The following is a 12,936-nucleotide window of genomic DNA, read 5'->3' as shown; positions in this document are numbered from 1 at the left end:
GTTGTCTTGTGTGTTAATTGTGATGCTATATTTATGAATCCAAAAATGTATAGTTACCAGACCTATGTCAAGTCAATATGTTCTTGAGTATCAAAGGCCCTGTCCAGAAACCACAACCGTCCTAGGCACTGGTGTAGATCTGGGCCAGTATCCGTAAAGCGTCTCAGAGTAGAGAGTCCTGATCTAAGATCAGTTTCGCCTTTTTGATAAGAAATGAATAAGATTACTGGACAGAAGATCCTAGATCAGCACCCCTACTCTGAGACGTTTGATCCGTACGACCACTGAAATGATTAGAGACCCGAGAGAGTCTCTCTGTTTGCAACTCGCTGGGTGAACCGTGTACCTGCAGGGTGGTCCTAACAGCAGCGTGACACATTGTAGAGTAACTTCCCCTGGAGTTTCACTAGATGTCAGCGGAGACGTAAAATAAGATGTCTGTGTTGGAGAAACACATCTGAGGAAGAGAACAATATGAGACCGTTAGTTTGTTAGCCGCCCAGATATCTGTTCGGCTTCAACTCGGTTATTCATCACAAAATGCATCAAAGCCATACATTACCAGGTGTATTTCAACAGCATCGCCATAGGAACTACAACCAGTTATCACAATGTCAGGAGAAAATAATCAAATCTAGTTGTAAATAATCTCTTTATTTAGTCTCTAGTCTCTTTCTCCTAATGTGAAACACTAACATTACTGGTGTTCAGTTCTCAACACTGTACTGTGAAATGGTGAGTTACTATCCTGATTAAACGTAATCCTAAGCATGCTAACCAGGCTTTAACCAGGCTAGTTAATGACTAATATGTAAGGGAAATGTGAGGACAGCTCTGGTAGATACTGAACACCTAAAAGGCCTACAAGTGCAAAGGTAATGCTTGAAGATGGAGGACAATGCTCTATAATAATTTAGCATGTACTGTCGGTTAGCAGCAGGCTGGATGCTTCTAAATCAGTGTGATGCATAATTACATTCAGAGAGCGAGAAGAGGGACGCCCACACATCCTTGCCCGTGCATTTCAATCTACTACCCTACTCAGCCTGTTCATAACAACTAGGAGAGCCCATGATAATTATATTGTGTAATGTGTGTGTGAGCCTGGAGGGAAATGCAGTGCTAACTTCAAGTGTATATTATGTATCTTCTCTCACCTACTCTGGCACAACACATTTACATTTGAGTCATTTAGCAGAGGCTCTTATCCAGAGCGACTTCCAGTGAGTGCGTCAATCTTTAAAATAGCTAGGTGAGACGACAACACATCACAATCGTATCAAGTGCATTTTCCCTCTAAGTATTTGTTAGCTAGTAGGAAAAGTGCCTTTTTTCTTTAAGATCCTCAGCAGTGGAACACAGATGGAAGCGTTCAATAGGAATCAAAGAAATGTTTTATTAGTCATACACACTCAGGCTCATGGCTGTTTCCTAAGTGATGCTGTAAGCAATGGTAATAGGCTGGCCTTAGCAGAGAGATTAACAGGTGCTGTAGTGGCAACCAGAATATGGCAATCAAACTAACATAAGCTTTCGATTGGGGATAGGATCGGTGTTATCTGGTGATTCATCTTGTTGGCAACTTACATAAACATGAGTAGTACATATATCTGTCTTTACACTATGGGCATGGCCAGATTACCAACCGGGCACAAGCCCCGGGCCCCCGGCCTGTAAGGGGCCCCCAAAAATTATTATTACGAAGAGCGAAAAGATACGAAGAGATTTTCAAAGCTAATTTCCTGCAATTCTACACAGCATATTCTTCTCTCTGCCCTATGGTAAAATGTGTAGAATTGCAGGAAGTCTGCTGGGCCCCAAATGCGGTGGTCTGTCCCTTTTTAAAGCAGAAATCGTTCCTCCGGGGCTTAAGTTTTACGTCACTGGTTATTTGGACGAGATGATCTGATGCTAGATTGAGATTGTGTGATTGTAATAGTAATATTAGACATAATAAATAGACACCCCCTTTTATTGTTATTTTGGGGTAATAACTTTTGACATGTGGCTCATTCACATGGTACTGTAAAGCAGACTAGTATTTTAGTATATGAGATGGTTTTGTGGTTATTACTGAGTACTGCCTTGTCAGGCACCGTTAGGCCAGCTAAGAGGTTTTAGGGGTCGTCACTAATTACCAGAGCCACACAGTCATAAACCCTGCCCATTTTTTCAATTTCTCTTATTAAAATGTTATTTTAACCTAACCTTAACCACACTGATTTCAGGTGAGCAAAGATGTCCTTAAGTGCATAAAAGTGTTTATACATTCACTTGACGTGTATTAACAAGTAAGGGTATCAGGGAAATATGTGATGCTGAAGTTATAGAGAAATATACCTACAGATGTAGGATCTTAATTTGACACCGTTTACTACAGCGGGAAAATAATCCTGCAGCAACTGGAAATGTGAATTATTATGTGTATTAAAATTAATGGACATTTTATGAAGGGGTTGATACCTTTTTTGTTAGGGCAACTTTAAAGTGGACATGACAAACTTTAGAAGCCTTTTTAAACCTTGAATACACGACAAGTTTGCATTTCCTGCAGCGCAGGGAAATTCTCAGCAACAAAAGTGATCAAATTAAGATCAAACAGCTGTACTGTGTTTTATCCTAAGTGCCTAGCTAGCCAACTGGCTAGGTGGTACGTCATCGTGAGTTATGAAATTAGCCGTCTGTAACCTAGAATTTGAGTGGAAATATATAAGTTTAAATCCTTTAAGAGAATGAGAATTGACATATTTGTGATTGAGATGATTGACCATCAGTAGGAGACCTAGTGATGATAGAGGCAGCATGTCTGATGTACCCCGTCTGTCTTGGGATTTCAGAATAGAGAAGTACCCGTTCTAAACTGCGACAATAGGACCCCCTTGCTTCTCCAATAAGGTCGACATGTTGGATGAGAGTAGAAGAGGTTAAGACAAGAATGTTTGCTCTCTCTCACAGGGGCTATGCCAGGAATGTGGGGAATCCCATTGATCCCAGTGTGTCCCGGTATGGCTCCGAGCATTCCCGCAAACGTCATGGGAAACCCAAGCCAGCTACCTGACTGGGTGAAACGTGACACCTGTTGGAACGTGGTAGACAGAGACAGGAGAAACTGCACTACTGGTCCTGAGAGGAGAGTTACCTGGAGGAAGGACTCTCTCTCTCGTTCCTTTCCTTCTTTGTCACATTGTTTTCTCTTTCTCCCTCTCTCCCTGTGATTCCTCTCTCTCTCTCTCTCGCTCTCCCACTGCATGGAGGAGGTGGAGGTTGCATTTGCCCTCTGACCCCTCTCTAACTTCATGTGACGGGGCCACTCAGTAGCAGCAGGGGATTGTGGCTGTCGGTGGAGAGGCCAATAAGAGCCCTCCTGAAACTCCTCCAGATCAAGAGCATCACTACCCGAACGCCTGTTCTTCATCCGTTACCCTGGCAACAACTCAGCACGAGTTCTTCTCTTGGCCAGAAAGTGTGTGTATGTGTGCGTGGGTAGCCAAGGTTCTCCCGAGCTGTTCAGCAAGCCTCCCTGCTGTACGTTGCCATACAATTCTAGCAACCGCTAGCTAGATAGAGATGGAGTAAAACAAAAGAGCTGGAAAAGTAAATGTTTACTGCATGGCCTAAATGCAGAATTGATGTTTTTTCTCTCTGTCACTGAAGTTAATCTCAAACTGGTCCTTGGACAAGATTCTGTCATCTATTTTAGAAATGCTTAGAAGATCCGGAATGGTTTGTGTGTGTGTGGACAGCAGTAGGCCCCGTTGTATTTGGTGTGGGTTGTATTTTGGTGTGGGTTGTATTTGGTGTGGGTTGTATTTGGTGTGGATTGTATTTGGTGTGGGTTGTATTTGGTGTGGGTTATATTTGGTGTGGGTTGTATTTGGTGTGGGTTGTAGTTGGTGTGGGTTGTATTTATTCATAGTTGTGTTGATCCACAGGCTTAGATGGTCTCATCTCCCTCTCTCCCTTCTACACTTGTGAATTTGGAACACGTCTGGGCTTTTGTGTTCTGTTCCGACAACCCACGTGTGTGTGTGTGTGTGTGTGTGTGTGTGTGTGTGTGTGTGTGTGTGTGTGTGTGTGTGTGTGTCGGCCTGTGTGTGTGTGCCTGTGTGTGTCTGAGAGAGAGTGGCCCCATGTTCTCCATCCCTCCTCCTCCTCCTCTGTCCACTGAAGACACTTCTCCTTCTTCTCTTAAAATGAGTGAGCTTTAAGGCTGAACATTGAATGTTGTAGGATCAGGCAAAGTTCGACACATGCACAGGTGTAGGCAGGATAGCGGGCTAGAATCACTCATGCAGATCAATGTCTAACAAGACATATTATTCAAATGACTCATTGTCGATCACTCATATTGTGTAACACCACTAGTCACTGCAAAAAAAGTACTCTTTCAACAACTTTTTGAATGTATCATTGTTTAACTTCCAAAACATACTTTGTGACTTCAGCTGTATGACAACCCAGGGCACATCTTGATGCTGTTAAGAGCCAGTCACACCAACCCCTGGCATGACTTAGCCCGGAGCCCTCCATGAAGATCACAGCCCCCTCACCAGGTGCTTCAGAAAATGAGGGCGTCTTCTTCTTAGCATTTTAGCAGCGTTGCTTGGCAACCGAAAATTTGCCCCGGCTCTGTCAAACACAACATTGTGATTGGGCAAAAATGGTCACTTGTTGTCAGTCGAATTCTGATAATGCCTGTTGATCCAATGACAATGTTTCTCTGCTCAGAACATGTGCTCGTCAACAGGAGCGGGGCTTGAGGGGGGCACTGATTTGTGTGTGTTCACATGAAAGATATGTCTGTCTTGCTTTGTGTTGTATCTATTCATCCATGAAAAAAAGGAGAGCCGCACACTCTAGGATACACACACACACACACACACTCCTTGCTCCTTGTGCATTCACACTTCTCCTTCGTTGCTATGGCTTCGGGAGTCATATCTCTTTGTGTACAATTGATGTCTGCCCGTCAAGGCTGTTGTCTGACAAAGATATTGTCTTGAAAAGATGAATCATTTTGCTCCACACTGTATGTGCTGCCTTGAGACTACTGATGGAGAGAGACTCATATGAGAGTCCAACACAATTCTCCTCAAATACAGCAGTTCAAACAACTGAAGACGATCGGAAATCTTTGTGGCTCAACCTTTTTGATCGAAAACATTGACATCCTCAACATCGACATCGTGTTTATGAAATGCTCAGACCTGAACTAAATTGCATTGTTGTCGTGTACAGCATATGATACTTCACATCACAGCTGTTGAGGGTTTGCAGTGTTACAATTCTGTCCACGTTTCATTTTCAATTTCATTTTGATCAAGTTGATCATGTTGATTGTGCTTATAGACAGCAAAAGGCAGTACCTCCAATATTTCCTGCTTTTTTTTACCCAGGAGTCAAGAGAGCGGTTCTTTGCCAGTATACGCCTACACACCCCATGTGTTCTTTCTCCCTGAGAACACACACACACACACACACACACACACACACACACACACTGCATGTTCACAGATACATATACACACATTCATACATAGAAGCATGCATTTCAAAAAGCGATTGAATAGGCTGTTCAGGGTCAGCTCCCCAAGGCAGAGATACATCCCATGGTCTTTATATGGTATGACAGAGCAAATACTACTCACTTACTTTAGATCCTATTCTAATATCCTATACCAACTTAAGATATGTTGTATAAAGTACACGTGGAATTAATATACATTTAAATTGTGTCCTTGTACTTAGTATTGTTTTGTAATGTATCTTTCAATGTGTCCTTCCATTATCCATCTATTACATGGTAGTTAGTGTTTGCAGCAGTAACAGTAGTAGTAGTAGTAGTAGTAGTAGTAGTAGTAGTAGTTGTAGTAGTAGTGACAGTGTAACTACTGATATCCAAATAAAGGGATATATTTTTCATATAACATCAGTATTTATGCTGCAATTAAAGTAATACATTATTATTATTATTACCAGCCCTATGAAACTGTCAGTTCCATTTCAGGGTGATTCCTCCTCTGCCTGTAGCAGTGTTCTCTCCACAGACCGCACTGTGAGTCAGTATCACACAGAACCCACGCCTGCACCCACACACACCCACCGGCCGTATGCACACACACACTCACATACGTACGCACACATACACACAACGTGTTCTCACACACACACACGTACTCTCCAACAGTTATGTTACAGAACAGTGGCTATGTGAAATCCTTCAACGAGACTCATTTGACTGTTACTAAGGTTTCAGCTGCAGCAGTCATCCTCCTGGGTCTGGTGGGTTCTTGGCCCCTCACCAACTACAGATGCAGGTTGTGGAGGTGGCCAAAGGGGGATTCCCACACATTCCTCTCTGTGTGTGTGTGTGCGCACGTATAATGTGATTGTGTGCATGTGGTATGCATGTGTGTGTGCGTTCTTGTGCATGTGTGTGCATGCGTACAGTATATGATTGTGTGTGTGTAGTACCTGGCTAACTCTAGCTTTACGTGACAGTTGCAGACCTTTAAAAAGACCTCTCTCTGAGGTCACAGGGTTCTCCTGAACAGTACATCTCTGCTCCTTTTGTCCTGGGCGTTGTAAAGCACATTCCATAGCAAGAGGCTGACCACTCAGCAAGAGGAACTGGATTCGCCGCCCGCCCGGGGCGTCCACCAAAATGCCTGCAGAAAAAATACCAGCCCACCTAAAACCAGCAGGATGAGTGTTCCAGCAGGATGAGTGTTCCAGCGCACCCAGCAGGATGAGTGTTCCAGCGCACCCAGCAGGATGAGTGTTCCAGCGCACCCAGCAGGATGAGTGTTCCAGCGCACCCAGTAGGATGAGTGTTCCAGCGCACCCAGCAGGATGAGTGTTCCAGCGCACCCAGCAGGATGAGTGTTCCAGCGCACCCAGCAGGATGAGTGTTCCAGCGCACCCAGCAGGATGAGTGTTCCAGCGCACCTAGTCCATATTATTGTGTACTTTGTGTGTCGGTGTGGAAAGTGTATCCTCTCTTGTCTTCTATTGTTTCACTGTCGCTGACTGTTTTTTGTAAAGAGGGAGGCCACCCTCAAGACTCTCCAAGCTTTGCCGCAGAAAAGAAAACATTGGAATGATTGGCAGAGTTGTCTATTGCAGTTGCAAAATACAATGTTCTCTTTGGAAATGGACTACCTCTCGAGAATGGCAGAATTGTACTAAATCGGTCAAATTCTTCCAATCATGACACTGCAGAATCTCTAGAAGGACTACTTATATACAGCTAGTGCTGTATTGAATTGACTGTTTTTGGAAAATGATATTAAAATAGAATAGTGAATCATCATGAACCATACTCCAGATGTAGAGAAGACATAAGAGAGTGAACCGACCCTCCGTCTTCATCAAATAAAAACAGGCTGCACATCTACTTCAGCAGTAAAGTTTGAGGTTATGCATGACACACCACAGGACATGGTGGAACTGGTTCCTTGTTTGCCCTTCATTTTGAAATACCTACACATCTCCAAGCCAGAGACACAAAAGGGATGGTGTAATTAATACGGGGCAATATTAACAAGCCCCAAAAATGATACTGTCTAAAATGGGTTCTTGTTGTGCTCTGTCAATGTTCTGTGCTTGCATGCAAAGCATTCTCCCTAAACACATGATACCACTCCTCTTCTCATTTTGCCCAGTGCCCAACAACTACCTCTTAGAGAGTACTCTTTCCTTCCCAGCGGTGATTTGAAATGTAATTAATCGTACATTCTGAGTGACTTAACTGTCTGATAACCTCCACCCCTTTCTCTCACTCTCTCTCCCCCTCTCTCTTTCTCCCCCCTCTCTCTCCATCTTACTCTCTCTCTCTGTCTTTCTCTCACCCCCCTCTCTCTGTCTTATTTTCTCTCTTACTCTCTCACTCGATCTCTCTCTCTCTCTCTAACAGTCAGTCTGTTTTCATATTCCGGTGAAGAAGTGTATATTTTCCACCCACCCAGATTTGAGCCCTTTAGACACCAATACATTACCTGAATGTAAATGACTATGGTGTGAGCCAGCCACTCTCTGGGAATATTGCTAAAACATTCAGTGAGATGATTCAAGCTACACCGCACAGAGACTCGATAACGCATACTTTCATTACATAAGTCAGAGTTACTGTCTTTTTCCATACCACTGTCACATACTGTAGGCTGTACAGAAAAACATTGGATTCCTTACATCTAGAGTAGCTTCAATAACATTGGTCTAGTTTCACCCGTTTGGGTCGAGGGACAGCAGGTCTTCTGATCCATGGATTTCTCCCCAAACTGCTGGTTAATTCATTCTAATTAGATTTGACCCTTGTGACTCTTGAGGTTAAATAATTCCCATTGATTGTGTGCTGGTTGCTGTTGCTCAGATAGTGGATGGAGCAGAAAGAAACTGTGGCTGTTATATAATGGTTATAGCTAGTCAAGAATCAAATAAAATGTATTTATATAGCCCTTCGTACATCAGCTGATATCTCAAAGTGCTGTACAGAAACCCAGCCTAAAACCCCAAATAGCAAGAAATGCAGGTGTAGAAGCACGGTGGCTAGGAAAAACTCCCTAGAAAGGCCAAAGCCTAGGAAGAAACCTAGAGAGGAACCAGGCTATGAGGGGTGGCCAGTCCTCTTCTGGCTGTGCCGGGTGGAGATTATAACAGAACATGGCCAAGATGTTCAAATGTTCATAAATGACCAGCATGGTCAAATAATAATAATCAGAGTAGTTGTCGAGGATGCAGCAAGTCAGCACCTCAGGAGTAAATGTCAGTTGGCTTTTCATAGCCGATCATTAAGAGTATCTCTACTGCTCCTGCTGTCTCTAGAGAGTTGAAAACAGCAGGTCTGGGACAGGTAGCACGTCCGGTGAACAGGTCAGGGTTCCATAGCCGCAGCCAGAACAGTTGAAACTGGAGCAGCAGCACGGCCAGGTGGACTGGGGACAGCAAGGAGTCAACATGCCACGTCTGTGGGGCGACGCACAATTGGTATAGCGTCGTCCGGGTTAGGGAGGGTTTGGCCGGTAGGGATATCCTTGTCTCAGTATGTAAAATGTAATAAAATGTATGCACTCTACTGTAAGTCGCTCTGGATAAGAGCGTCTGCTAAATAACTAAAATGTAATCTAAATGTAATGCCAGGTAATCCTGAGGCATGGTCCTAGGGCTCAGGTCCTCCGAGAGAGAGAGCGAAAGAGAGAATTAGAGAGAGCATACTTAAATTCACACAGGACACCGGATAAGACAGGAGAAGTACTCCAGATATAACAAACTGTCCCTAGCCCCCCGACACATAAACTACTGCAGCATAAATACTGGAGGCTGAGACAGGAGGGGTCAGGAGACACTGTGGCCCCATCCGATGATACCCCCAGACAGGGCCAAACAGGAAGGATATAACCCCACCCACTTTGCCAAACCACAGCCCCCACACCACTAGAGGGATATCTAGTTGTCAATGGTTGGCGCAGCCAACCCAGACAGGAAGATCACGTCTGTGACTCAACCCACACAAGTGACCCACCCCTCCTAGGGACGGCATGAAAGAGCACCAGTAAGCCAGTGACTCAGCCCCTGTAATAGGGTTAGAGGTAGAGAATCCCAGTGGAGAGAGGGGAACAGGCCAGGCAGAGACAGCAAGGGCGGTTCATTGCTCCAGAGCCTTTCCATTCACCTTCACACTCCTGGGCCAGACTACACTCAATCATATGACCCACTGAAGAGATGAGTCTTCAGTAAAGCCTTAAAAGTTGAGACCGAGTCTGCATCTCTCACATGGGTAGGCAGACCATTCCATAAAAATGGAGATCTATAGGAGAAAGCCCTGCCTCCGGCTGTTTGCTTAGAAATTCTAGGGACAATTAGGAGGCCTGCGTCTTGTGACCGTAGCGTACGTGTAGGTATGTACGGCAGGACCAACTCAGAAAGATAGGTAGGAGCAAGCCCATGTAACGCTTTGTAGGTTAACAGTAAAACCTTGAAATCAGCCCTTGCCTTAACAGGAAGCCAGTGTAGGGAGGCTAGCACTGGAGTAATATGATCAAATTTGTTGGTTCCAGTCAGGATTCTAGCAGCCATATTTAGCCCTAACTGAAGTTTATTTAGTGCTTTATCCAGGTAGCCGGAAAGTAGAGCATTGCAGTAGTCTAACCTAGAAGTAACAAAAGCATGGATTTTGCATCATTTTTGGACAGAAAATTACGTAGATGGAAAAAAGCTGTCCTTGAAACAGTCTTGATATGTTCGTCAAAAGAGAGATCAGTGTCCAGAGTAACGCCGAGGTCCTTCACAGTTTTATTTGAGACGACTTTACAACCATCAAGATTATTTGTCAGATTCAACAGAAGATCTCTTTGTTTCTTGGGACCTAGAACAAGCATCTCTGTTTTGTCCGAGTTTAAAAGTAGAAAGTTTGCAGCCATCCACTTCCTTATGTCTGAAACACAGGCTTCTAGCAAGGGCAATTTTGGGGCTTCACCATGTTTCATTGAAATGTACAGCTGTGTGTCATCCGCATAGCAGTGAAAGTTAACATTATGTTGTCGAATGACATCCCCAAGAGGTAAAATATATAGTGAAAACAATAGTGGTACTAAAACGGAACCTTGAGGAACACCGAAATGTACAGTTGATTTGTCAGAGGACAAACCATTCACAGAGACAAACTGATATCTTTCCGACAGATAAGATCTAAACCAGGCCAGAACTTTCCAATCTCTCCAAAAGAATGTGGTGATCGATGGTATTAAAGGCAGCACTAAGGTCTAGTAGCACGAGGACAGATGCAGAGCCTCGGTCTGACGCCATTAAAAGGTAATTTACCACCTTCACAAGTGCAGTCTCAGTGCTATGATGGGGTCTAAAACCAGACTGAAGCATTTCGTATACATTGTTTGTCTTCAGGAAGGCAGTGAGTTGCTGCGCAACAGCTTTTTCTAAAAATGTTGAGAGGAATGGAAGATTCGATATAGGCCGATAGTTTTTTATATTTTCTGGGTCAAGGTTTGGCTTTTTCAAGAGAGGCTTTATTACTGCCACTTTTAGTGAGTTTGGTACACATCCGGTGGATAGAGAGCCGTTTATTATGTTCAACATAGGAGGGCCAAGCACATGAAGCAGCTCTTTCAGTAGTTTAGTTGGAATAGGGTCCAGTATGCAGCTTGAAGGTTTAGAGGCCATGATTCATTTCATCATTGTGTCAAGAGATATAGTACTAAAACACTTAAGTGTCTCTCTTGATCCTAGGTCCTGGCAGAGTTGTGCAGACTCAGGACAGCTGAGCTTTGGAGGAATACGCAGATTTAAAGAGGAGTCCGTAATTTGCTTTCTAATGATCATGATCTTTTCCTCAAAGAAGTTCATGAATTTATTACTGCTGAAGTGAAAGCCATCCTCACTTGGGGAATGCTGCTTTTTAGTTAGCTTTGCTACAGTATCAAAAAGACATTTTGGATTGTTCTTATTTTCCTCAATTAAGTTGGAAAAATAGGATGATCGAGCAGCAGTGAGGGCTCTTCGATACTGCACGGTACTGTCTTTCCAAGCTAGTCGGAAGACTTCCAGTTTGGTGTGGCGCCATTTCCGTTACAATTTTCTGGAAGCTTGCTTCAGAGCTCGGGTATACCAGGGAGCTAGTTTCTTATGACAAATGTTTTTAGTTTTTAGGGGTGCAACTGCATCTAGGGTATTGCGCAAGGTTAACCTGTCTAGGATGAGGGTGCCGCTAGCGGCACTCCCCCCCCACCCCCACTGAAAAGGCAGAGCCGCGAAATTCAATTTTTTTTTTTTTTTTTTATATTTAACTTTCACACATTAAAGTCCAATACAGCTAATGAAAGACACAGATCTTGTGAATCCAGCCAACATGTCCGATTTTTAAAATGTTTTACAGGGAAGACACAATATGTAAAGATGTAAATCTATTAGCTAAAAACACATTAGCATAATCCACCATCTTTTATTTGTCCACCAACACCAGTAGCTATCACCAATTCGGCTAAACTAAGATATTTATAGCCCCTAACCAAGAAAAAAACTCATCAGATGACAGTCTGATAACATATTTATGGTATGGGATAGGTTTTGTTAGAAAAATGTGCATATTTCAGGTAGATGGCATAGGTTACAATTGCACCCACCATCACAAATGGACTAGAATAACTACATAGAGCAACGTGTTTACCTACTTACTAATCATCAAACATTTTGTAAAAATACACAGCATACACTAATCGAAAGACACAGATCCTGTGAATACAGACAATATTTCAGATTTTCTAAGTGTCTTACAGCGAAAACACAATAAATCGTTATATTAGCATAGCACATGTGCAAACATTACCCCAGCATTAATTCTAGCCAAAGTGAGCGATAACGTAAACATCGCCAAAATATATATTTTTTTTCACTAACCTTCTCAGATTTCTTCAGATGACACCCCTGTAACATCACATTACAACATGCATATACAGTTTGTTCGAAAATGTGCATATTTAGCCACCAAAATCATGGTTAGACAATGGGGAAAGTAGCCCAGCTGGTGAGAAAATGTCCGTGCGCCACATTAGACAGTGATCTACTCGTATACATAAATACTCATAAACGTGACTAAAAAATATAGGGTGGACAGCGATTGATAGACAATTTAATTCTTAATACAATCGCGGAATTACATTTTTTAAATTATCCTTACTTTTCAATACAGTTTGCGCCAAGCGAAGCTACGTCAAAAAACATGGCGTCCTAAGCCACTAACATTTTTCGACAGAAACACGATTTATCATAATAAAAATGTCCTACTTTGAGCTGTTCTTCCATCAGTATCTTGGGCAAAGGATCCTTTCTTGGGTCTAATCGTCTTTTGGTGGAAAACTGTCCTCTTGCCATGTGGAAATGCCAACTGCGTTCAGCATGAACTGGAAGCGTGCCCAGCGATTCACA

The sequence above is a fragment of the Salvelinus fontinalis genome, unplaced genomic scaffold (assembly GCF_029448725.1).
Source record: "Salvelinus fontinalis isolate EN_2023a unplaced genomic scaffold, ASM2944872v1 scaffold_0231, whole genome shotgun sequence".
Taxonomy (NCBI): Eukaryota; Metazoa; Chordata; class Actinopteri; order Salmoniformes; family Salmonidae; genus Salvelinus; species Salvelinus fontinalis.
This window is presented reverse-complemented; position numbering follows the sequence as displayed.